Below are 26,327 nucleotides of genomic sequence, written 5' to 3'. Positions count from 1 at the left end.
TAATACATCAAAATCAAAGACTTTCTATATTCTTTTTTTTTTTTTTTTTTTTTTTTTTTTTTTATGTAACTTGCAAGGAGATATTGCACAGATACAGGGACAGAGCCTGAATGCCAAATCATTCTCTCAAGATTTCAAAGTGGCCTTGTAAATCCTGAGAATAAATTGAAGACTGTGAGTAATTTTTCCCACGTCCACTACTGACAAATAATGACACTTGTTATTTTATAAGCCCAACTTTGTACAATGTGTCAAGTCTTATCTCTCGGCTCTTTTGCTAATAAAGGACACTCAAACATGGGGCGAGAAGGCAAAGGAAGGACATACCTGACCAATTCTATTAACATATTCTCCTTTATTTGCCCATGATATGGCAGTGTAGCTCTCTTTTACATTACTGATTGTTGCACATAAAAATTAGGCATGATTATGTGTTCTTGAGGGTAGAATTGTTGACGACCTGTAACACTGCTGACTGACGCGAAATTTCAGCAAGCATGTAAAAATTTACAAAACCTCTGGCACTGAGACTCCTCTACTCTATTTGAACCTTGTCGAATAGGGTGCCCAAAGGGAAACATGCAGTGGCTAAAGAGATTTTAAGTAACACATTAAAACCCAGTAAACTCATTTTGTTTTAGCCACACCCAATTAATTCCCCACCAAGTCTCAGTCAGACCAATTTCATGCTCCTGTGATCGGACAAAGTACTTAAATGGTTTAGCATCTGCGAAAAACTACAATGAGATGTCCGTCATTAGGAAGGGAGCATTGTGGTGCGTTGTGCGAGCTGCGCTGTCCCACCCTGCATCCTGAACCATACAGAGCGCCATATGGAGCAACGTGCAGCACAATCAGGAATAATGTCACGCAGGAAGGGCACTGCAGATAGAGGAAAGGTAACATGGCATGCACACAGATTAACTGTCATGTAATCATGTCCACTAATTATCGTAACACACAGTATGGTGAGAAAGGCTGCCTCAGTGCCACAATGCTCCTGAATATGTAGTGGCTGAATGTCCTGCTATTTTCTGGTGAAAAGGTCACCGTGGCTCGGTCTCTGTGGGTGGCTGCAGCGGGCAACGTCTAAATGGAAATGTCCCTGTGAGATGTGACAATTAATCTGATTGCTGTTAACAAGGTAAGTACATCAGATGTGTGTGTGTGTGTGTGTGTGTGTGTCTGTTCAAAGGCACCTCTCTGCTTTTTTTTTTTTTTTTGTGGTGCAGTTACTATGGAACCGTGACACTGTTTACTTCCCTTTTCAAAGCCAATTATTTTGTTCATCAGAATGTAACAATACTGAGCTATTTTTCCAGCTCCTTGTGTCACTGACTGAGCACAATTAATTCAATGCAGGGGCTGTCGTCTTCCTCAAGTCTCCTCTTCCCCCAAAATTAATTGGAAGCCTAAATACTTTGTAAGATTGCAGTACAGCACCGTGTCAGTAAATTGGCAAAGTGAAGGTGTTTCGCGCCTGTATGGCTACTTATCTTTCTGGGTATGTTTGTACCTTTGACCTGCCAATTCATACTTTTGTTTACCCCTTTTGACAACACATCAAAACGTACATTACTTGTAGGGGAAGCGAAGCACAGTGTGACTGAATACAGAAAGCCTGTAATTGGGTCTTCTTTTATTGCCAAACAAAAAAGGAGTTACATGGGTTGCATGAGAATTACAGTTACTGTTGACTGCTGACAAAAAAAAAAAACAATTCATGTGCTGGTTCCCGAACGAAAATCATTTTTTCACATAAAAAAAATCATAATAGTAAGTAAAAATGACGTGCAGTGAGAGGGTGCAAGCTGGACATCGTACATGCACACACTGTTACGAATGAGCAGGGCTGAGTGTGATTTATCCATGTGACAAAGAAGAGGAATTTGGACAAAACGCTATTTGGAGTTTAAACCTTTTCAGCACACCACAGTGTTTCTCAACAGGTTTTCATGTAATATTTATAGATATATGCACTCTTTTTTATTTTTTTTTATTTTTTGGCAAGCATTATTTTTATTCTATCTCGGGTTTACAGCATTACAAATTCTCACCTATATCATACAGTGATACAGGAATATGAGTAACATTCATACATTCAAATTAGATCATAAATTAGAGCTGCTTGTGTGGTCAAGCAGTTATTTATATCAGTGTGTAATGATACAATGACTGTTTACAGTGGCACAAGAAGCCAATGCAGGCCTAAGGGCAAAAAAAATCTGATCATCACCATCATCATCATCATCATCATCATCATCATCATCATCATCATCACCCATGACGATGATTTATGTCCAAATAAGGTTAAATGAGTGTGGTGCCACGTATTTATAGCCAGTTTGGGAGCAGGCATTAGGCTCATGCACATGCGCGTGGTTTTATGATGATTGGGATTTATGTAATTTATGATGAAGAGTGTCTGAAAACCATGTCTGGATACATTTGAGGAAAAGATGTATCTTTTTAAATGGTTTATAGCCTTTAAGAATATACATCTGGCCCCAAATTATTCAAGATAGACAGACTGAGAGAGAGAGAGAGAGAGAGAGAGAGAGAGAGAGAGACAGATAGAGAAAGAGATAATACCTGTGGCACCAAAAATACCTTTGCTGCCATGATCATTTTTCCTGGATTCAATGCAATGATCCAGTTCATAACTTTTATTGGATGTGTGTCAGTCCCACTCACAGTGCCATTTATAAGGTTTGGCTTGAACAGGCCCGACGCTGAAATGGGGAAATCTATTTGCGGAGCACATCTAATTGTGCACTCTATCTGCAACAAGGATTATAAATACATTCATGTAGGAGTTATGGATTTTTAAACTTTCCAAAACTGATCGTGCATAAAGCGGCCCCTTCAGGTCAAATGAGTCGACTCCATTTTGCTCCCACTGTGCACTGCAGGATTGCTTTCATGCCTGGGTCTTGAAAGGTTACGAGAATACACACATGCAAATGAACTAAAAACTAATTGACTGAGCAAACTAACTGAGCAACAAGTCCTCCAACCCATTCGACCACACAGGTTGTTTGCCTCAGCTCTCTAATACAACCAACAGGTGTTTCCTAAATCAGCAGTGCATGTGACTGTCAGCCCACTAGCTAGAGAGTTGGCCTGGGTTATGGTTAGGAAAAGGTTGTTGTTATGGTTAGGGAAAGGTTTATCGTAATGGTTAAGCTTAGGAAAAGAGTTATGAAATGTTTGCTGATGTTACATTGGCTAGCTAATGTTAGCCACCTGAAGAAAACAACCTGTTCTAGCTTGGATTTGAAATCAGGTCGGCTGAGTGAAAAAGCAAGCAGACGTTTTGTTCCCTTAATATTTCGCCACAGTGTTGTTCTTTACTAGAGGTTGCTTCGTTTTAAAATGTTACAATAGGTCATAATGAGCTGCTGTACATGAGGTGCATGTAAATAAATGGATGGATTAACATTTGAAAACTTTCTTAATCATGCACCACAAATCCTTTGTCAACTTTTTACGGCTGACTTTTTAAAATATGAAACACAGGCTAAAACCAAAAATATCAGGCAGATGTTAGACTTTTCCTTTTTGACTTTTATGGCACATCAGAGGACGCTGTCATCAAAGTTGCAAATTGAGACAGAAATATCATTTTACAGTGTGAAGATAAGAAACATAAGCTCTTAATTCATGATCCATAATCTTTTCCCAAAGTCAGGTAAATAGAGCAAAGCCCTTTAAGTGCGATTTGATAGTGATAATATCCTATCATGCTGATTAATACAAATCCCACAGGATTTTTTTTTTTTTTTTTTTTTTTTTACATTGAGGATTATAGTATAGGGAAGGGAGGGACAATTCTACGTTACATTAAAATGATAAAGCTGACATTTAGAGGTCATATATTATCTCTTCTCAGAAATATACAGTTTAATTTACCTATCAAATTGGCATACACTAAGCAAAATGTACTTTTTATACATTTACCTGCTTCAGTAAAGAGTCTAATATCAAACCGGTTTGTTAGAACTGGAGGATATTATCTGATGATCTGTCATGTATATTTCACATGTAAATGTTTAATATTGATTAATGTTTATCTTGACAGGGCTTTTACAAAGGATCTTTGGCACTTGAGCTTTACTGAAGAGGACAAACATGTTGGAAGTGACTTCTCTATCAGCTTTTTGCTTGTTTCACCATGTATCATCGTACAGAGGGAAGAATAGCGCCCTCCTCCTGTCTTGTGTCAGAAAGTAATGCAACAGATTTTTTGCCAAATCTACACTGATGGTAAACAGTGTCAAACACTGCCAGAAGAGGATGCCATATTACTGATTGTGAAATATTGCATATGTTGTCTGTAAAATGGCAAAAACATACATGCATGGATGCTAATTGTCATTTACTTGTAAATTGTGAAGCTGCTTATCTCCTAGTGAACTGAAATACACCGTAGAAGACATTTTTTTTTTCCATTGTCTTTTCTTTTTTATTTTTTTGTGGGCCACCTCGATGGCAGTGTGAGCCGAGGGTTTTCTGTATACATACCCACGAGTCGTTCCCAGTCAGAAATTAGGATTCTCTACACAGGTTGACTGCTGTTGGAGCCTGTGAGCCTGCCTCTCTCATGCTCCCACCTCGCTGCCGTGTGGAGAAGCAGGAGGTCAGTCAGCTTGTGCCTGGTGAGAGTGCAGCCATCGGCGAGGCTAAAGGAGCTGGAATAAAAATGAAGGCACCTAACCATCACATTTACATGGGACGTACGTGCACTCAGTGTCTGCAAATGATGCAGTTCTGCAAGACCAGTACAAACAATAGGGACAAAATATCATCTTTGACGTAATACCATAGTATCGATATTATGATTATTGCAAGGGTGATTATTGATGCTTTCTTATGATTATTACACATAATCAGCAGTAATGTGAATATAACCAAGCATGACCAAGCAGGTAGAGGCAAACAATGGAGCAGCTAAAAACAGCCTAGAGCAGAAAATTACCTCCGTATACTGTAATGCAGCTTTTAAAATCACAACTGCACAACCCCCCCCAAGAATACAGAGATATTTTTGCCCAAATATCCCTTGACACTACTCAAATATGATAATATCCACAGCAGATTCTCTCTGATCACAAGAATCAAACATTTTATGTTCATGTTTCATCCCAGTCCAGTATGGGACCAGTTTGACACTGATATAATATGTAGTCCAAGATATGAAGATTTAGGGGTTTTTTGCCATATATGATCATATCTCTTCACTATATGCTTGGCACGTCAGAATGTTTGTCAGTATTCCACCATATATTTATTTGTATTTAAAAAGTGCTAATATGCTACTGATAGGCTCATATTCATGTTCATATGTCAAAAATATTGAACCCGCATAGCCTCATATAGTAAATGAAGTCATGGTCAAATACAAGAATTCACATGTATCATAAAATTTGATGCATATGAGCACAGTATGTTCCTGTAAGAAAAAAGTCAAGAATCCCAAATCCCAAATATAGCACATTTTCACAAACCCCAAGATTTGATCGAATATGATCATATGTGGATTATTTCAAGAATAAAAAATATATATATACATGCATGTATATCCTGCCATGACACCTCTGGATTCTTAGGGTTCCACAAAACTACTACCATATTCATAATATTAAGATACCTAACATCCCAGGCAATATCCAGTCTCATATATATCAGTAAAATATCTATATATCAATCAGACATACCACAAGGAATCACATATAGGGTAATATTTACACAGCATACACACGTCACACACAATAAAATGTGCACACTGGTTGGAAAAAAAAAAAAAAAAACCTTTTCCACTGATTTTCCTAAGCCCATCTCAATGGTGAGCAAGGAGTGGCAAACCTTCAAGTATTTTTTTAATTTTGAATTATTTGATATAATCCTGCTACCTAAAGCTTTAGATTTGTAAATGCAGCCCATTTACGGTAATGAGCATTAAATCCTTTTACAGTCATGTGAGCGCACTCCATTTATTTTTGATTAAAATATCCTGCACAATTTCTGCAGAGTCCATGACAAAATGGTAATTAAAGAATACAAATCCCTTCATTGCGAGAATGGGGGAATTAATTCAGTCCATTTTTTTTTTCTTTTCTTTTTTTTTCTTTTCTTTTTTTTCACCACAGGAGCTCACACTCTTCTGCCAAATGTTGAACTGGATCTTAGCTGGGAAGGGAATGAGCATCATATGGCAAAACCATGGCACGTTCATCACATTTGACAGAATATGTGTGGCGACTATCTGTAACACATTTCCACTGCAAATGTTGGGTGGATGACAGACATTTGGATAACATATAGATGCAGATGAATGATAGTTGATTTTTACTTTGCAGCCTGATACACACTGAATCCCAAAAAATCAGTCTATAAATAATGTACTGATGCATATTGATTAATGTAGCTCAGGAGGAAACAGTTTGGATGTGTAGAAAGGCCCAAAAGCCCTAATGTTTTGAGGCCTGCCTCTGATTGGCTGTTTTTGGCCAAAGGCAATGAGCAGGCTACTCAGCGGTCTTTGCACAATGTTACACTAATGGGGGGCTCATACTAACCAGTGAATTATGTTTCTGTTTACTTTCATAGCATAGTTAATCTTTGAAAGCGCCAATGGCAAAAACACTTAGATTCAAGTTAGTAAATTTGCAATCAAGTCTTACTTGGAAATTCAACAGAAATGCATATATTTGTTATTTCTTTGGCTGTGTTGGGGCTTCTGGTGATATAGGAAGGGCCTCACCATGTCAAAACATTGATATGATTGATATTTCTTGTTTCTGATATTCATACAGGGCATACTTTTAACCTTGCCGGTTCATTTATGATGCACCAGCATGGCTGGTAAAACAGCACACACCTGAAACTGAGGTGTCCATCGCAGTAAACATGACATCTTCTCATCTATTTATGGTCACATATGCATAAATCATGTCAAATGAGGCGTAAATGTTTTGCATGTCTGTAAATCATTCACAGCATGCATAAAAAAGTTAAAAAGTGCAGTACTAAACTGAGAGGAAGGTTAGTTGGATTTCCAGCCAAACTACTGTTTTGCCAATAATGAGGTCAAGCATTACTCATAGTATCCTGTAGAGAGTGGTAATGGATTACAAGGAAATATACCAGCTCCATTTTGAGGGCGTCATTCTGTTTATGTGAACTTTTTAAATATTTTTTTTTTTTTTTTTTTTTTGGTCAGTTCAGCTGTGCCCACGCTTTGGCACCTATCTGTTCAGTATCCATGTGTTATAAAGTCAGACCACTGCAGATTTCTGAGTCACCTCATTGACAGTGAGTTAGGTCATGAACACCCCCAGGCATAGATAATTACAGTCTGACATGTCCTGCACGGCAACAAGCTGACCGTCAGCTTCACTATAGTCAGACTGACCAACATGCTATGACACACTGCTCTTTAGCACGACCGACAAATCACACTGAATGAGACCGAACACACCAACACAGTATTTAGGCATTTAGGCAAATCGACCGCACAGGCTCTAATGGCCAAATGAAAGGACAGGTAAACAGACCCAACCAAGAGATGCAAGATTTAGCCTCAAGGAAAGCTGGATCAATGTTCTTAGGCAAGCTCTTCTTGGGAGATCATGAAATGTTTTGCATTGTGCCTCCTGTGTCTTAGATGTGATGAGGAATGTAAATTAAATTAGACAGTGCTTAAGGTGGAAACAGTGTACCAACCAGGGTTATGATGAATGAATGATGACAGTTGTCTCCAGCACTGTGTGTTGCATGAACTTGTACTGAATTCTGTCTGACATTTGTGGGGAGACACTAATACATCAATAACACATTATATCTTTGCTGTCTGGCTCAATCAGCAGTAACAAGCATTGCTCTGGTGTATTTACTCAACAAATGAGAGCCGTTTTTGATACTTTGCTGCATAGACTTGAATTACTGTGCGAAGAGTGGTGCACGTTGTTGTAACATGCGCTGAAAACACTGCAGGTTCGTGGGATTGTGCATGCATGTGATGGAAATGAAACGTCTCTCTGTCCGTGGTGCTGAAAGAGAGTGCAGGCAAACGCAAGATTAAACGGTATACAGTTTCAGCACCGTGGACAGCAACACGGGCGTTAAAAGTATGACAGCGCTGTTTACAAAAGCACTGCAAGTCCTAAACGTGCAGTACAGTTGCAAATAAGCGTCACATCCCTTCATTTATCCCCCCAAAAAATAGACACATGCAGTGTGCTAGGGCCCTTGCTTGCAATAAATAAAAAATTCTCCAAAGCTGCCTGGATGTTGCGTTGGTGCTGACACCGAGCGAGCTCTGCATCTTTAAAAAAAGAAAAAAAAAATCGAGAGGAAAAACGCACAACCAGCTCAGTATAACTGTAGGATGATAAGGACTACCTCTTTTTACTTTTGGAGAGAGCCAAGCCGTTAGGAGAGCATTCGGCATCAGCTGTTCAACACTGGTCTCTCATTGCTGGAAGTCGGGCTGAATCAGTCACATGACAGAACTGGAGGCTGAGATCTAGAGAAAAAGGCACAGCATTTCGGCTTGCACCGCCATACTGTATTTTGAGCCATATCACATTTTTATTGCAACATTTTACTCCCGCTCGGTGAGTACATTTCCAATGGCTTTTTTGTAAGCATTTTTTTGTCTTTTTAATTACCCCTTTTTTGTTTTTCCTCCTTTTGCTGGTGTTTGAAATGAGCATTGACATGGTGGTTTTGAGCGTTTTTCACATCCAGGCTTCAAGTTTTTAGCATGCAGTTATTCTGATCGAGGGTGCCAAGAGGGTAAACGGGTGCGTTATTGGGCTTGGAGAAAGCCTTTACTTGCTTGCAGTTTTGTTTCGGGGGTCGAAACCAAGCAGGTTTTGTCAGTATTGAGATTTTTCAAACATTTATTGGTGGTTTTGAAACATTTTTATTTTTTGTTTCTGTCGACTTTTGCTGTTGCTGTGCTTTGGTTTGCATTTTGCAGTGTTGTTTGTAGCCTTCGAGTTTTGTGATTTTGATGTCTCGGGGAATCCCACCGATCAAACCTTTGCTTTTACTTTGTTCCTCTTTTCTTTATGAAGGAGTCATTTTTAAACCCGATGACGTTTTAACGTGGTACTTTTCTTGCAGCTGAGCTCACAGGTTTGTTGTTTTTGTGTTTCTCTTCCTTTTTTTTTTCGATTTCATTATACTTTTGCTGATAGCAGTGTCAAATATTTTTGGATGTATCATTTTTTTGAATAGATGATGCTGGGTGGACAAGGGGAGTTTTGATTCTTGGGGGAGTTCAATGCGTTTTTGTTTTCTGTATCGCCGAGGATGAACAGACATTCTCCTTTTGCAGGTATAATAAGAGTGGATGAGTGACACGTTTCTAAGTACCTTTGTGTTTACAATAAAGAATAAGGTGACAGAAATATGCACCTGTGGCTGACTTGTTCTTTTGTGAGGTTGGCCAAATTGTTTACTAGAAAAAAAAAAAAAAGGCATTCTTCACCAATGTTATCTGAAGGTTATCTGATGGGATCTGTTTGCCTATAATGCTTTATAAAACTATCTGACGGTGATCAACAATTCAAAAGGGGTTTAAAACCACACGCAGGTCGTTTGACCACAGCCTTTTCTTTGTTTTGAGTTCCTCCTTACCAACAATCTTCAAGAAGCTACACACAACTGAGGAGCAAATGTAAGTAGCTACTTTACGGTCCCTTGGGAGAATATGGAAGAACGACTCGAATGATTTTTAGACTGTATCCCAGCTCCATTGATCACTATAGACAGCGTGCAGGGAGCGAAATAACAATGACCTCGGATGCGATTCAATACCAAGTCCATGGCTTGGAAAATAATATGAATACCCACTTTGCAGGCTTTCTTTAGCTAAGTCTTGTGCGACACTTAAGTGCCCTCCTTTTGCTGGACAAACTCAAATCGGCTTTCATAGGCCTAGATTCACAAATACTGTTGGATTTGCCAAATCTGATTTCGCAGAAAATGAATAGAGCCACTGCCAGCACTAAAAGAGGGCTTACAGTAAATTAATCCTTCAAGAGGCAGGTTTAACTTCAGATTATTGATGTGCTGTAGGAGATGCCAAGGCTGGTAAATGGATATTAGTTCATCCCAGGGAGGAGCGTGGTTTCTAACTGCATCACCTGTGTTTGTACTGCTATCTAAATATTTCCTGTGCCTTGTTAGTTTTGACAGCTAGCTGCAGGTCTTCTAAGCCAGGACGAAACTGCTGTGTCCATTTCAATGTTTTCAGGGAACAGTCCCACATTTAGCCTTAAATGAGACTGTAGCCAAGAAGGCAGGTAGTAACTCTACTAAAATCACGTTCATAAAGCTCGCTTTTCTTTTTCCAGTCATTCAAAATTATAACTCTTGAACTGATCCTGTTCTAAAGATTAGACCACAAGCCTGTAATGCTGTAGATAGATAGATAGATAGATAGATAGATAGATAGATAGATAGATAGATAGATAGATAGATAGATAGATAGATGAAGAAGGAGACTGAACCATTAAGTCATCATTCATACTATTATTTCATGAGATGCTATGACAGGATTATTATAAGTGCAAGCATAATCATCTAAACTGTTGAGCAGAATACTGATATGGACTGAATCCTCAAAATTTTAGGGACACTATCTTTTCATTAAGTGAACAGACGAGGTGAATCCAGGTAAAAGACTTTATTGATTCCCCTTATTAAATCTGTGTCAATCACAACGGAGGGGATTTAGATAAAGAGGAGCAGACAAGTTAAAGAAGGAGTTTTGAGCCTTGAGACAATGAAACGCTTGCGACTGAATATCAAGAAGGTGTCTCTAATGTTTTGCACATTAAGTGTATGGATACACTGCAGGTCTCTTACTAATAGAGTCGTCATAAAACACCCAGGTTCAAATAGGTGTATTGGTGTGAATTTGTCACTGTTGTGTCTGTAATGTGTTGAGAGGTGTTTCTGCCATGCCGATATGAGCTCCTGGACATCTCTCCTGCTGAGCATTATGATAGCTTGTATTACGTCCTGCGGTGTTGTGTCTCCCCTCCAGGCAGGTTTCCTGTTATCTGGGCCTAGCCAGACCTGCACAGGAGACTTACTGAGAAATATGATAGCTCATGTGTGGAGATACCTCTGCTCCCATGAATAAAACATCACGAAAGAGGAAGTTGTATACACTGAGCATGTGCTTAACTGTTGAGCAGGTCTGTGTGTGTGTGTGTGTGTGTGTGAGAGAGAGAGAGAGAGAGAGAGAGAGCGCATATATGCAAGGGAGGTTTAATTGGAATTTGTATCTACCACATTAAAATCATACATATAGGCTTCTCAGCATGAAAGGGTTAGACATATGGAAACAGAATTAATATGCTGTGTAGTGAGTCCTCTCTTACACATGTTGCACAATTACTATGACATGTATTAATTCAGAATAGCAGAGCCAGTGACACATGGTATAACACGCAACAACAAACAAGATTCTTAAATATTAATTCAGTCGTCCTTCTGACCCGCAGTCCGACTTATTTAGTCTCAATGTCAGTATACATAGACTGGATTTACAAAATAATAGGGGCACAATCTCTAACCTGGACAGAGCAAATCCAGGTTAAAAGCTATCATTACATGTTGATTTTCCTTTTCAAATGCATGCCAATTACATAGGAGGGGCTGCAGGTAAAGAGAAGCAGATGAGTAAAAGTGTTTTAACCTTTGAGGCAATGGAGCTTTGGACTGTGCCAAGTTTGCTGCAACTTAATATCAAGAAGATGCCTCTAATGTGTTGGACATTCAGTGTAGATATAATGCAAACGATAGATGATAAAAGGTTATTGAGAGCAGGAGGGCGAAGATTAAGGCTAAAACGACACTTTTTACTGGCAGGCGAGGTGTATACAAGGGTTCAGGGTTTATATTTTGCTCAGTCGGTTAAAAAGTTACAATCTCGCATGGTTTTTGACTTAAAATTACATAACATGAACTTGAAGCATTTATTGTATAACATTACCAGATCCAGTAGAGGTTTTCCTTCCTGATATATCCATTCGACACTGTAGCTGAATGATAATATACTTTTTTTTTTTTTTTTTTTTTTTAATGAATCACTGTAAAACAGCCATTGTTGTGACATTTTGCACCTTAACATGAACACAATGTATGGACTTCATAGGGTGGCTCATAAAAATAGAAGGAGGGATTATATCTCTACACAGAGGTTTAAAATGTAACCGATGGACCTTGTTAATTCCTCGCTCATATATTACTCCTATCTTTATAACGTGGAATACAAAAGAAAAGAAAGGCATGTACTTTTTACTTTCTCAATGAAGCATTCTCTTCCTTCTCTCCCTTTTAGCAGATAAACAGCTTACCTTTGGCATGACCCATTCTACTTAAATGAGCGTTAAGTACTTTACTGTCCTTTTCTGAGCTGTTAATTTGATAAGTGAGCGGATCTCACACTTCATATTCTGGGCAATTAAACCCATATCTGAAGAATAGGGTCAGGCTGAATGACTTTCCAGTGTCTATTATGGGAACCATTTGAGTTATAGTGCATCACTTAAATGAGCCCTGAACGCTGACAGTGTTGAGACCCACGCTGTGTTTTCAGAAATTCAGATTAAATCACAGTTTTGACAAAATCATATTTCATTAACATGTGAGCATTTCATCGGTAACAATTAAGTCTTCTTTTGAGTTGCAGGGACATTCAGATATGAAGAAAAGCTAGAAAGCAACCAGCCTTTTTTTTTTTTCAAAGTAGTAGATGATTATTCTTTATTTTATGTTTTTACCTTTTGATTAAACTCGAGAGAGAAAGAGTGCAAACACCAGAGACAGAGAGAGAGAGAGAGTCATTGAAAGCACTGTCAGTTCACTGTGAATAATAATAAAAAAAAATACAATTTAACCACTAATTACTTGCATATACCTCATATTTTAAACCAACAAATCCACAGAGGAATATGGCACATAAATTCATAAACTGTGGGACGTTTTCTATCTCAGTCCATCTCTCATGTTGACTTTGGGATATAATTCTTTCATCAACAAATTGTCCAGGTTTATCACTGTATCACACTGTATATCAATAATTATATAATTATAGACCAAATTCAACGTGATCAACTCCCTGATGGAAGCATGTAGGCTGGACACTGGTTCAGTATTTCGTCTGCTTAGACTTATCGCCAGCAAGTTACGTGTCCTCTTCAAATTTCTAATCAGACTCGCCATTAAAATGACAAAGAACGGCATTATATGGGATCAAAACTTTCAAGATTGGTTTTCACAGTGCTTATGGATACAGTGCTATTATCCCTGGGCTGTCTACACTGTTTTGTTAGACAGTATAATATCAACATTCACCTCATGGAACCAATTTTCAGCAACATCTCCCCCAAGATTAAACTGAGATTTTAGAGAATGGCTTGTCTCACTAGGAGTGGGCAAGCTTTGTCATTATACTTAACTTTTTTTGGTCTTTTTTTCACATACTAATACATCTTTTTCAGATCTGTCTGTAGAGCATCTTCATTAGTTTTGCCCCCAGGCATTAAGATGATTCCAGTTTCTAACCTCGTCTGTTTCACCCAAATATAATGGCAATTCTGCAATCTCAATTTGTACAGAGTAATAGGAATGCAGTAGACATGTCTTGGCCCAATGCACTCCTGTTGTTGGACGAAGCATCATGCAAGTAATACATATATACACCTGCACACAAATCATGTGTTACCCTTCCATTTGGGCAAATTGGGAGAATTTACTAGTTCCTGACAAGTCATTTACACTTGTTTTTGACTTGCAGTGGCAGTGCAATTCAGTCAAATATTCCTGCTTTCCAGACTTGTGTGTGCAGTTTGTGTAAATAGCAATGACAAGCTCCACAGCCCATAATAACTTTAGAAAACACATCATTAGCACCTGATAAAATGCCATTTCACAGAGGCAACACTTTAATTTCTGCTTTAGAAAAAAATCTTGATTTTCCTTAAACAGGTGAAAAATCTGACAGTGGGATGAGATAATCCCGGTTGTTTTCCAGTGCACTTTCACCTGTTTGTGGACTTTTTCTGGCAACAAGGATAAATATGTAGAAACAAGACAGAATAAGGCAGATATGACCAATAGTGTCAAGAAAATGACACTTGACACCTCCAGACAATCCTGGAAGCAAGTTGATACAAGTTGGAACAAGTGGGATTATCTCATCTCACTGGCAGATTGTTTGGAAAGCAAACAAATCAGATTTTAATAAGATGTAGACTTTTGCAGCGTTCATGTTTTACTTTACTTTCCCAGGCTCAGATGAACTCGCATGGATCCTCGAAATGGATTTGTGCGATTTGTGCTATGGTCATTCTTCTATGGAGAATATAATGAGATGTCTCGCTGACATTTTTATCCTCATTAAGTTTAATTGTTGTGAGTGAACTTACTCACTTGTCATTCAGTATTCAGAATACTAGCTGTGCCCGTCTCACTTAAGTGCCATGGAAATGGTCTTATAGTCTCCAGGGTGTGGAGAGATTTCACAAAATCTTTGATTTTACTGTTGTATTCCTCACAGACGTGCACTAATAAACATAATCGAGAAATATTAATTATCAATACAATGTAAGAGGGCAAGTTGATCAGCAATTTGTACACAGATTAAATAGTCATTTTGTTATTTGCAATTAAACGTGTGCTGCAAAAAAAAAAAAAAAAAAAAAATCTTAACAAGTCATTTAGTCTTATCTTCAGTGTTAAACCCTTTAAAAAAAAAAAAATCTCTGTCAGCTGAGACAATCCCACTCTTTTCCAATCTAGTTTCACTAGATTCTGGAAACAAATAAAAACATGTTGCAACAGGGCAGAGTAAATCAGATCAGCTGACGTGAAGCAAGAAAATGAGACTTGGTTCAGGAAAATACCGGAAACAAGCCCTTTACCACTGGAAACAAGTGGGATTATCTCATTCCACGGACAGATTATTTATTTATTTATTGAGAAAATAAGATTTTAGGACTCAGTTTGAGACTAACGGACTTGTTAAGATGGAGTAGCTGACTGCTGAGAAACAACATGTGCATGTAAACACAATGGGTGTAACACTGTGCATGGTAATCTACCATTTAATTGGGGCAATTTGTGTCCAGGTTTGCAGTCGGGGTAACTTGATTTGTTGTTATTAGAGAAGTAGTTCACAGCATGGCAAGTAGGACACAAGACTCCTGTTGTACGTTAGGCCTCTGTGCCTACAACAAGTTTTGCTAACCACATGAAATAGAAACTGCCGGAACACAACTGCTTTCAGTTCAGACCGAAAAAACGAAGACTTGATCCGTGCTTCTCGGACACATATCTGACATGCCTAAGTGGCTGTGTGATGTTGAGTGAATCCAAGAGAGAAAGGTAAACAAACAAACTAAAAAAAAAAAAAAAAGGGTGAAAAAAGAGGCAGAGGAGCGGGCTGTGGCCCTCCGGAGCAGGTGGCGTAGCCCTCCAGATGCTGCAGAGAAGCAGTGAAGCAGATAATGTCCTCCCCAGATTACCTCTGGGACCCGATTACAGTGGAGCGTCCTCATCTGGGTCAGCTCCAAGCCGGTTCTGCAGGGATCAGCTGTTTCTGCTGTCGCCCTGCTGGCCTCAGCTGTGGCTCACCTGTTCGTGACCAGTTGTGGATGTATTGACACACTCAGAACCACAATACCAACAGAAGGGCAAGGGGGGCAAAGACACAGCCACGGCAGTGCTGTTTCAATTACAGCAGCATCAGGCAGTTTTTTAAACGCAGTAGCTGGCATCAAACTTTAGTGAGTGAAAAAAAAATTAACCATAATATTCAGTAAATATGAAGGTGATGACCGCATGCTCACGTTTACCAGCCCAGCTGATCTGTGATGGTTTACAGCAAAGGACAAAAGAGGGAGGGATCAAAATTTGAGTCCAGCTGTCTTTGGACGGGACGCTTCCTCACTGCTGTTAAGGGGACAGTTTGTATGTCGCTGTACAGTTTTGTGTCATCACTTCCTGTAATTAGAGGTGTCACCGTACCGTATGTTACCCTTCCATTTGGGCAAACCGGGAGAATTTACTGGGTCTTGACAAGTCATTTAGTCTCGCTTTTAACTTGCAGAGGCCGCGCAGATCATCAGCTAAATGTTCCTGCTTTCCAGGCTTGTGTGTGCATTTTGCGTACATGACAAAGGCAAGCACCACAGCGCAAACCACCTTGAAAAAACACACCTTTAGCACCTGAGAAAACACCATTACGCAAAGAAGTTAGTGTGTAGAATGCTATACTTTCATTTCTGCTTTAATTTACTGCAACAACTTTAGATCTTAACAAGTAATTTAGTCTCGCATCCAATCTCAAAATCTTGTTTTTCCTCAAAGAAGTGGAAGAAGTGTCCAGTGGGATGAGATAATCCCAGTTGTTTTCCAGTGCACTTTCACTTGTGTGGGGAATTTTTCTGAGAACAGAGTACAAATATGTAGAAACAAGGCAGAATAAGGCAGATCAGCCCGTTAATGTCAAGAAAATGACACTTGATTAAGGGAAATCCCGGACACAAGTTGATTAGCACTGGGATTACAGTATCTCATTGCACTGGCAGATTTTTTTAAGACTCTATCAGGAATTAAAGGACTTCTTTAGACATTTCTTTACAGTGCACTTGGTGATTTGGCCTAATAAGACAGGGTCTATTTCTACATTTAAAAAAAAAAAAAATTGCAGAATATAATTTGATATTGTGCCTTATTAATCTAAAAAATATCTGCATGTGCATTGATGTTGAGAGCTATAGGTCGATGTGTGGATCTATAGGGGTGTATAGGAATATACAGATATTCCAAGAAGACGTCCTCTGAAAGAGAGTGAAAGAGACATATTTCCACACAGAGGCATCTTGACTCACACACTCATGAAGATCATGACCTCAATTTCCAGTGTGTGCCACAAGGAAAGCACAGGTGCACTCATGGAGAGCCGGCTAGCTAGCTAGCTAGCTAGCTATTGAGTTTGTGTACCCCTGAGGGCAAAAACATGTCCACCAAGCAAACCTTTTATGTGTCTCTCAACAAACGGTTCACTCAGGGGGAGTGAGGGTCTGTTAGGATGGTGAACATTTATTCTGCTCCACATTCAAGCTTTGATTGAGCCTGACAGAGGATCCTTAACTGACTACAGCATATGGATGGATTTGGGGCTGTTCATTCAGAGTTATGTGAATGATGTCTCTCTCTGTGGCGCGGCAGCTCTCTCACCGAGCAGAGAGAGAGGCACATGGATAATGCTGGATAAACTGCACAGCTTTGGCTCTTGCAGGCGCTCACGTTTATTTGATGCCACTCCGTTACAACAATTACAGCATTCCAGAGGTGACAGAGACTAAGTATCTTTACTCTGTTGTAGCTTTAACAGTGATATACTGCGAGTGTTAGCAGCCCTATAAATGTAATATATTCCATATACAGCAGGTTGATAGATAAACATAACATCACATCAGCAGAGGTGAAAAATAACTAAGTACATTCACTCAAGTGCCGTAACTGAAAACAATTTTGACTTACTGGCACATTTCAACAGTATTCCATATTTTGTTCGTCTTAATACAGTGGGCTACATTTACTGCACTACATTACTGATGGAAATATTGTACTTTTTACTGCACTGCATTCATCTGATGTCTGCCGCTACTACTTACTTTGCAGAAAAAAGTTTTTCCATGCAAAACATAAGATATAATGCATTATTAGAGAGTAAACCAGTCAAAAGTATATGGAGCAGTCAGAGCTGCAACATGAAAATACTTCTTACAGGTTAATAATTTAACATTGTGAAAGGAACCATTCTTCACAATGACTGCTTTTACTTTTCATTGTTAAAGGACATTTTACATGTTATACATACATATACTTGAGTTGTACATATACAAGTGTATACTTAAGTATATACAAGAATATTTTATATATATATATATATATATATTAGGAGTTTTTCCACCAGTGCAGCATTCCACCTGCTAAGCTCTTGGTTTATCAGCACTGGAGGCAAAACAGGGCAAAGGTAGCACAGCCCATGTATGACAGTGTGGAAGTGTGTGTGTGTGTGTGTACGTGCATGCGTGCCTGTGTTTATGCTTCAGTGAATGGGATTGCATGTTTGTGGATTGAGATTAAGAATGGCAAGTCTCTCTGATTACATTCAGGCTACAGGGGCCCTCTAAGCCAAATCTGAAAGGGGAAAAAAAAAATCAAACATCTGCTTTCAAAAATTCATCCCTACTTGCCGCGGTGTTTAGTGGGTAAAAATATCTTTCCCATCATTTAATTCCCCACTTAGCCTCAAAAAGCAATCTTCTCCTGAAACATTAATAGCTTGTTGACATCTTGCAGTGAGCCACAGTCTATCAGGTGACGTGTGTAAATAAGACTTCATTCTTCATATTGATTTTTCCTCCAGGTTTTGACATTAGAGGAAATCAAGGAGCTCATAGCTGTGTTTTCTCCGTGTTACCAGCGGTTGTTACAGCCATCACCTCTGTTCATTTCATTTATTTATTTATAAAGGCAACAAACATTAATCAGCAGTTCTATCAATGGGCCAGTGGCTAATTTTCAACTTGCAGTTCCTACCCCTTGTTTTTAATCTAATACGTATCATATACATTAATCCAGCCATTGTGCAAACACATATTTTAGATTTATTGTCATGTTTATTGGAAACGGAACGGATGTTGTGTGTGTGTGTGTGTGTGTGTGTGTGTGTGTGTGCGCGCGTGTGTGTCTGCTTTTAGCAGTTGTTTCAGCCAACGGCAGTTAGACTTTGGCATTTATAACACAACCGTTCTCTTTTGTTTTTCTAACCGTCTTTTCACAACACTGTAAGTGGTGTGTTTGAGTGTTTGGATGTGCGTGTGCGTGTGTCTGTGTGTGTGTGCGTGTGTGTGTGTGTGTGTGTGTGTGTGTGTGTGTGTGCGTGTGTTAAGAGAATGACAGCGAGGCTGAGACATGAAAGAAAGAGTTCGCAGTACTTTATCACAGTCTATCAACGGAAAATTTACAGTGTAATTAAAATTTACATTTCCCTGCCTCATCATGGTAATCTGTTTATGGTTTCATTCCACTTACAATTTAGCATTTTGTTTCCTGGTTGTGCTTACCTTGTGGCTCCAAATGACTCCAAAACAGTTCAAATGTGCAATTAAACACCCTCAGGAGTCCTCAGTGCTAGTGCCTGCATATTCCAGTAGGACAAAAACATTTGTCTCCTGCACGGTTCAGCAGGGTCGCTTACCTGAAAAGCGTGTTTAAAGAGCGCTACCGTCAGTGGAGGAGGATGGATTTACTGCAAAGCGCTGTTCCTCTCACTCAGGAAATCTCATTTCCTATAAAAATCATCTGTGATTTCAGTTCATTTCACAGAAATTTTTTCAAAAATCTCCTCCAATGAGTGAGAGTGCTTTGCAAAAGAGAGCAATTAACCCATCCATTGAAAGCTGTATACAGGGAAAGGACGATATGTTTTTTTTAAAAGCTAGTTTCAATATCCAATGTCTTCACATAGCAGTAGATAGTAATCTAATATTGGTATGAATTTTTGCAAAAATCGTATAGTTTGCAGACAGACAAAAGACACTCATACATTCTTTTATTTTTGACCAGTTGCTGATTTGAGCATTGTACAGTACGTGTTGTGCTGCATTACTAACACACCTCACAAAAAAAAAAGTCCTAAAGATGTCAAATTTCACAATCAGCCAAATATCAACAGTAAAATAATTTTCAAACTGAAAGCAACATTGCCTTTTAAAGATGATATCGATCAATATTTCGCGGTTTCTAGGCCATTTTGCCAAAGTCAGAATGCTATGTCTGGGAATAATTCAACAAACAGATATTTTACACAACAGTGATGCATAATTGTTATGATCATAACTTAAATCTTAGGGGGAAAAAAAGCTCTAGTTAGTGTTTTATTGTTATTTTTTATCCTTTTTTTGTGATGTTGTTTGGAGCCGCTGGTAACTGCATGGAAAGTCAATTTCAATTTAAAGTCTGTGACAAGTCAATCAATGACATTAAATACATTTGTCAGGCTGCAGATGCAAAGTTGTTGCAAGCTGCAGGAAATACTCAGGCAGCTCTGTGTTGCAAGTACAGCCACAGTTATTGCATGCAATGCCACATTAAGAGTTGAGTGAACGGAGACATCTGTATAGGTCTCTCACTGTACTCTAAAAGACACCTGTCAGTGACATCATCAGGGAATACAAACATAATTATGTAATCAAGCAGACACATTACATATGTAAATGACATTAATTGCAGACATGGGTTTGAAATATTCATTCAAATTAGTCACATCAATTAGGCAGGGATCTCTTCCCAGCAAGTGTAATCACTGAACTAATTAGGTCAGTCAATGCAAGTTGAAACAATTTGAAAAGCAATTTCAGTTTCCAATTAATTCTTGACTAAGAGAATGAAAGTAATATTGAATGTGAATGTGTTAGCCTATGCTAATGACGGAAATACTCCTTGAGAGCAGGACAATCACACAGCAGCATAAATGGGGTGGAGTAAACACCGACGAGCCCTGTCTACAAAAAATGACGGCCTCATACGAAACTTCATTCTCGATTTCAGGGGCATGGTTTTTTGTCGCGGATTACATTTGTTTGTAAAGTATCACAAGAAGGCAGGTGGGCTGGCAGGTGGGTTAAATGACTGACTATCACCTAGGCAACCTGAGTTTGAGTCCAGCACGAAGTGACAGTGGTGTTTGTTTGTTTGTCACTTACATTACCTAACCAAGTGTTTTTCATGCCTAAACATAACCTTCTTAGCCTCGTGTTTTTTTTATAACTAACCTTAACCAAGTGTCTTTTATGCTTAAACCCAACCTTACATAACCTCAAACAATTGTTTTTTTGTGTCTAAACCTAACCTTTCCCCAACCTTGACTAAGTGTTGTATACCTAACCTTAACCAGCTGGTTTTTATGATTAAATCCAACTTTCCCTAACAGTGTTTTTTTTGTGTGTGTGCCTAACCCTAACCAAGTGGTTTTATGCCTAAACCTAACCTTTCCCTAACCTTAACCAAGTGGTTTTATGCCTAAACCTAACCTTTCCCCAACCTTAAGCAAGTGTTTTTTTTTTTTGTTTTTTTTTTTATACCTAACCTTAAGCAGTTGTTTTTTATACTTAACCTTAATTAGTTGGTTTTTAGACCTAAACCAAACCTTCCCTAAATTTAAACCTAAACCAAACCTTTCTCCAACCATAACAAAGTATTTTGGTGATAATGAAAAGGTATATCAGTAAGGTAACAAAACTGGCTACAATGCCAGCTGGCACAATATACAAAATATGTTGATTAGAAACATATCTGTGATACGTCACACATAAACCATGACATGTCAACAAACATATACCATGAAAAAATAGGTTTCCCCGAAACATAATGGAGAATGTAGTGTCAGGGAATAGGAACAGGAGTATGGAATGTTATTTTTTAGGAGACTGTGTCGCACTGACAGAAACCAAGAAAGTCCAGCCCAGAATTTCAGCTGAAAACATGAACTTGAGATTTAGTCATCGTTTTTCAACTGTATCTGAGATTTCTAAGACGAAATGTATGTTTACCAAGCTCAGAGCCAGCATGGATTTTCTGTGTTTGTATCTCAGGAGCAAGAGGATGTAGAAGTGAATAGTGGCAGAGGAATGCACAACACTATTTCACCTTTCTGATGGAAAAGCAAACCAGTTGCAAGTTCTGCAGCATACCCAGCTGGAGAGTGCAAACCCTGTTCCCACACACACAAACAAACAAGGGATGCAACAATACACCCAGGTAAAAGTTCACAGAATGATATTGCCATGATATGTTGAGGAAAATCTGAATCAGGACAAGTTTAACTGAGAAAAATCTTATCTTCTCCAGGAAAACGTACACAAAAATACAAACCGTAAACAGAGTGTCTACAGGGTCCTGTGAGTTTAATTTATGTCTTTGCAAGACTTTGTCAGCTCAAATAAATTTAAGAGTAGTTTCGTTTCAAAATACGCCAGGGGAGTAACCAAAAATCAAATGTAAAACATGCATTTTGTCTCGTCAGTTGTCTCCTTGATGTTTTCTTTCTGAACTGGAAACCCAAAACGGTGGCCCTAAAGCATGAAAGAGCATCATCAGTGTCAGTTTTCCCTGAATGCGTCTCGTCACTCTCTGTGTTTAAACAGTAATGCGTTCAGCCGGGCTCATCGCACGTGTTGTGACCAAAGCAAAAAAATGCTAGCTTTGCAACCACTATGCAAATTGTCACATTTTTTTGGTAGTTTTATATAATTCATGTAGTGTAATATTGTGTCACGAGCTTCAATTACATCCTTACAAAGGAATCATTTCAAATACAATAAGACTGGAACACCAACGTAATGATGAGAAGTTGTCCTCAGCAGATCCCCTAATGCTCATCTACTGCCTTTTGTTCCCTCACCTTTTTCCACAGATTTCCCTCTTTCTCAGTTTCTATTCTCCCTCAGCCCTGCCTTATTCTCCCATCCTCAGAAACCTCGCCAGAAGCATCCTGAAAGACAGATGCTTTGTCCATTCATTCAGTAATTACATTCTATCGCCAGGTCTTTGCAGGCTGATTATTTAGCTGTCTGTCTCTTTCTCTTTTTCTGTTGGCAAGCCACTTCTTCCATGTTCGCTCTGATTCAGACACTTCAGGACAGCAGCACATTCTCAGATAAGGCTCACATCGGGTAACATCATCCCGACTGCATCGCACAATGGAAGAGGTTAAAGTGATTGACTGGGAAGCTTTACGTTTGTTTCAGTTTCCATTCACGGGCCTGTGAATTAGCAGGAGGGAAAATGATAATCTCTTTATCACAAATGACAAACAAATCCAAAGTGTATGATTTGCTGCAGTGAACAGAATGAATTAGATAGAGCAATGCCTGAGAAGAATACATGAGAAAAATACAATTTCAGAAGTACTTATGTATATTTTTGACATACAAATAATGCACATTGGTAATTCAATTGGTGCCCTATAGAATGAAATTTTAGGCATGGCTTGGCATCTAGCATGATTCAGAGAAACCACAAAGTTACTCTTTTTTAGAGAAATGGGAACAAATGCCTTCAGGCTTTATCTCTCTGCTTTTTTTTTTCATTTTTTTTTCTTTGCGTACTTTTTCCTTTTATTCCTGTGCCTCACCAGCTGTTATTGCAGATGGGCAAAGCAGGAACAGACTTAACTCTAATAACGCTATCCATTTCTATGCAAGCACACAAGAAACTGCCTAGTTCTTTTTATCACTGCCTGTCTCACTGGCTTTCCGGCTTCAGCTGTCTAATCTAAGCTGATTTTCCTGCCTAAACCTCCCCTTTTGTTGAGACCTGATCTCGCCACTCTTTGATTTTGACACACAGATTTGTGAACATCAGCCTTCAGCGCAATCACTACACCATCCAGTGTCAGGATAGCGCTTCTCATAGCAGAGAGGGGATGTAGTGGGTGTTGAAGAGTTCAAGCTACTTACACAAAAATGGATAAAGTGATGGCAACAGCATTTAACCAAGCGGGATTCATAAACTGAATTGATCACCATTCTCCCACTGACCTCTGCTGCAGTCTATCATTGCACATAGTTTCTGTGCGATTTGGTGAAGTTTCCACATTGCCATCCTTTCCCGTGTCTCCTTTCAGCCCGTTACAATGGAGCCAGATGTGCATTCTTTTGTGCGGCTCAAACTGTCAAAAATTTACATGTGAAAAACTCAACAGCAACAGCTCTTTGCAAGAACAAAGATATCCAGCATAATCCACAGTCTCCAGGGGTGAGGAGTTTCTTTGGGAATTATGTCCTGCTGATGAATAGACAGACGGATAGATACATTTTGCCAGTTCACACAGAAACTTTCAGAAACTACTTTTACAGTTCAGCCAATCACATTGAAACTATTTGTGTGGATAGATTGAACCAAGGGTAAGTGGAAAAACAAATACGTATAAAGGTCCATCTATTGTGGTCGTGTGAGTATTTTGTGAACACTATTCTAAAAAAGTCTCCACCTTAACATGTCATTTAGTCTCTTATTTAGTACAAAAAATCTTGTTTTTATTAAAACTAGTGAAAAAAATCTGCCATTGTAATTAGAAAATCTCACTTTTTTCAATGCTAATGAACCTGTTTTGAGGAATTCCTTCAATCAAGTGTCACTTTCTTGACACTAGTGGACTATTCTCACATATTTGTACTTGTTCCCAGAAAAAAAAAAAGACTGAAACAAGTGAAACTGCATTGGAAACAAGTGGGACTGTCTTCACTAATTTTAAGAAGAACAAAATTTTAGCACTGAATATGAGACTAAATGACTGAAGATGGTTACGATGGGGATTTTTTTCCAACTTATAATCTCACCCAAATAGCAACGGCTGCGAAACGTTCAATTGTTGAAGCGATAGCAATAAAGCAGCTACACTACTACTGTACATGAAGTGCAGCGGTTCAACCTGCTTTGTTCCTCACTGCTGTGGTAAAAATGAGAAACCCTCCTGGCACACCGGCATGGAAACTCTGCACACACATTAGCAAAAACAAAATACTAAAGGCAATTACATAGTTTTACGGGCTGTTTAAATGTAGTTTAATGTATAGTTTTATTCGTGCCCCCGCCTCTCTGCCGCTCCTCCTGGCGACATTTAAGTGCTGGATCACACGTGTCCCTGTTCAGCCACTCAGCATAATGTGCTTGAGTGGGAGGAAGTGGAGAAGGTCACCTTAATGATAACTCTACTTACTACAGCCTCTTAGTGAAAAATGTGCCACACTGAGCAACACTGACTGAGCTGTTTAATCAATAGCCAATCAGAGGCACTACACAACATCTCCAAGCCGCCGATTGATGGATAAGGAACAAAATGTTGATTTGCTGTTTTGTATCGGTGTAGGTTCAAGACTTAGGGCTCTAGTTTCCCGGCGCAGCGCAGGGTGGCGCAGTGAGGCGCACCCCGCGCAGAGCTAGTTTCGACAGGCGCAGCGCGCGAGGCGAAAGGTTTCCAAGTTTCGCAGACGGATCTGCGCCGAGATGGGAGTGGCGGCGTAGCAGGGGGAGGTGTCGACAGATTCGGCTTGGCGCAGTGACAGTTTCGTGCCAAAAGGCTTCGCCGAGGTGCGCCAAAAGCTCGCCTCCTGAAACCACGTCTACTTTCGGCGCAAGGCGCAGCGTGGCTGGCGCAGTGGAAGTTTGGCTGACAGGCGGGCAGTGCGCACACGTCACCAAAACCTCACAGGCAGGTTTCCAGATTGTCAGGCACATTAACAATGCAATAAATACCCACAGAAACCACTATTCAATGCTACTATCTCAGTCCACACATAAACGTATCTCCATATCAACTGTCCCGTCACATCTGATGTCAGATCAAAGGAGATTGGCACCGTTTGGCAGCGTAATGGAAACCCAACCTGATCACCTGTCAGTCAAACAATGTATCCAGTACCGTGATGTCTTTTTTCCAGTCATGGTGTCTGGCGCTGCTCCTGTTAACTACACAGTTTTTCTTCCATATATATAAATATTCCACTCTGGGTTTTCGTTATCCGGTAATCACCGGACTATGACTGGTAAAGTCCGGTAATTTTTAAGTGTCCGGTGAAAATATTCACAATTTGTATTTTATTAAAACAGTCAATTTCCACGTAATTTTATTTATAATTTAAAAAAAAAATAGACTGCGTGATCCCTGTCTCCGGTGTACCAGAGGGAGAGAGAGTTTTTTTTTTTTCTGCAGAACCAGATCAAAAGTCGCCTGGGGAGAACAAGGTCACAAGACTGATGCGCATTGCAAGTTGCGGAGAGACACTTGAGACTTTTGATTTTAATTCAGCTGCTGAATTAAGTTTTTATTGCATCTATTTGATTTCAAGTTGGCAGCACGCCGCGTTATTAAAATGATATGAGCCCGTTTTTTTGTTAGCAAATTGTAGTTGCAATTTTATGCAATGTTCATGTTAAAAGAGCACAGGCTTGTGCAATATTTATTTATTTATTTTAGACGTTACGCACGTGAGTCAATTGACGGCACTAATTTTATTTGATACAGCCTGCTTTTCAATAAAAAAAAAAAAAAAAAAGATTATGCTATAAATTGACATGCATTGATATCATTCTTATATAGCCTGCATATAATTTTAAGCTCAGTAAATTCAGATAATATTTGACCGGGATTTCAAACATTTGTCCGGTAAATTGAAAACCTGCCGGTCACGTTGTCCTGTGCCATTTTCTTCTAACGGAAACCC

At 39.1% G+C, this 26,327-nt stretch overlaps 1 protein-coding gene across 4 annotated transcripts in view; it reads left to right on the top strand.

The window, feature by feature from the left end:
• The first annotated feature begins 8,429 nt into the window (after nt 1–8,429).
• Nucleotides 8,430–26,327, top strand: part of ralyl (RALY RNA binding protein like) — a 93,003-nt gene continuing 75,105 nt past the window's right edge. For 2 of the 4 annotated variants that reach the window (XM_030079757.1, XM_030079754.1), the window contains exon 1: nt 8,430–9,346. The gene's annotated coding sequence lies outside the window, so the exon portion shown is untranslated. The remainder of the gene's footprint in view (nt 9,347–26,327) is intronic. The other 2 variants (XM_030079755.1, XM_030079758.1) reach the window with 2 other exon arrangements.

Source organism: Myripristis murdjan, chromosome 20 (assembly GCF_902150065.1).
Source record: "Myripristis murdjan chromosome 20, fMyrMur1.1, whole genome shotgun sequence".
Classification (NCBI taxonomy): Eukaryota; Metazoa; Chordata; class Actinopteri; order Holocentriformes; family Holocentridae; genus Myripristis; species Myripristis murdjan.
This window is presented reverse-complemented; position numbering and strand designations above follow the sequence as displayed.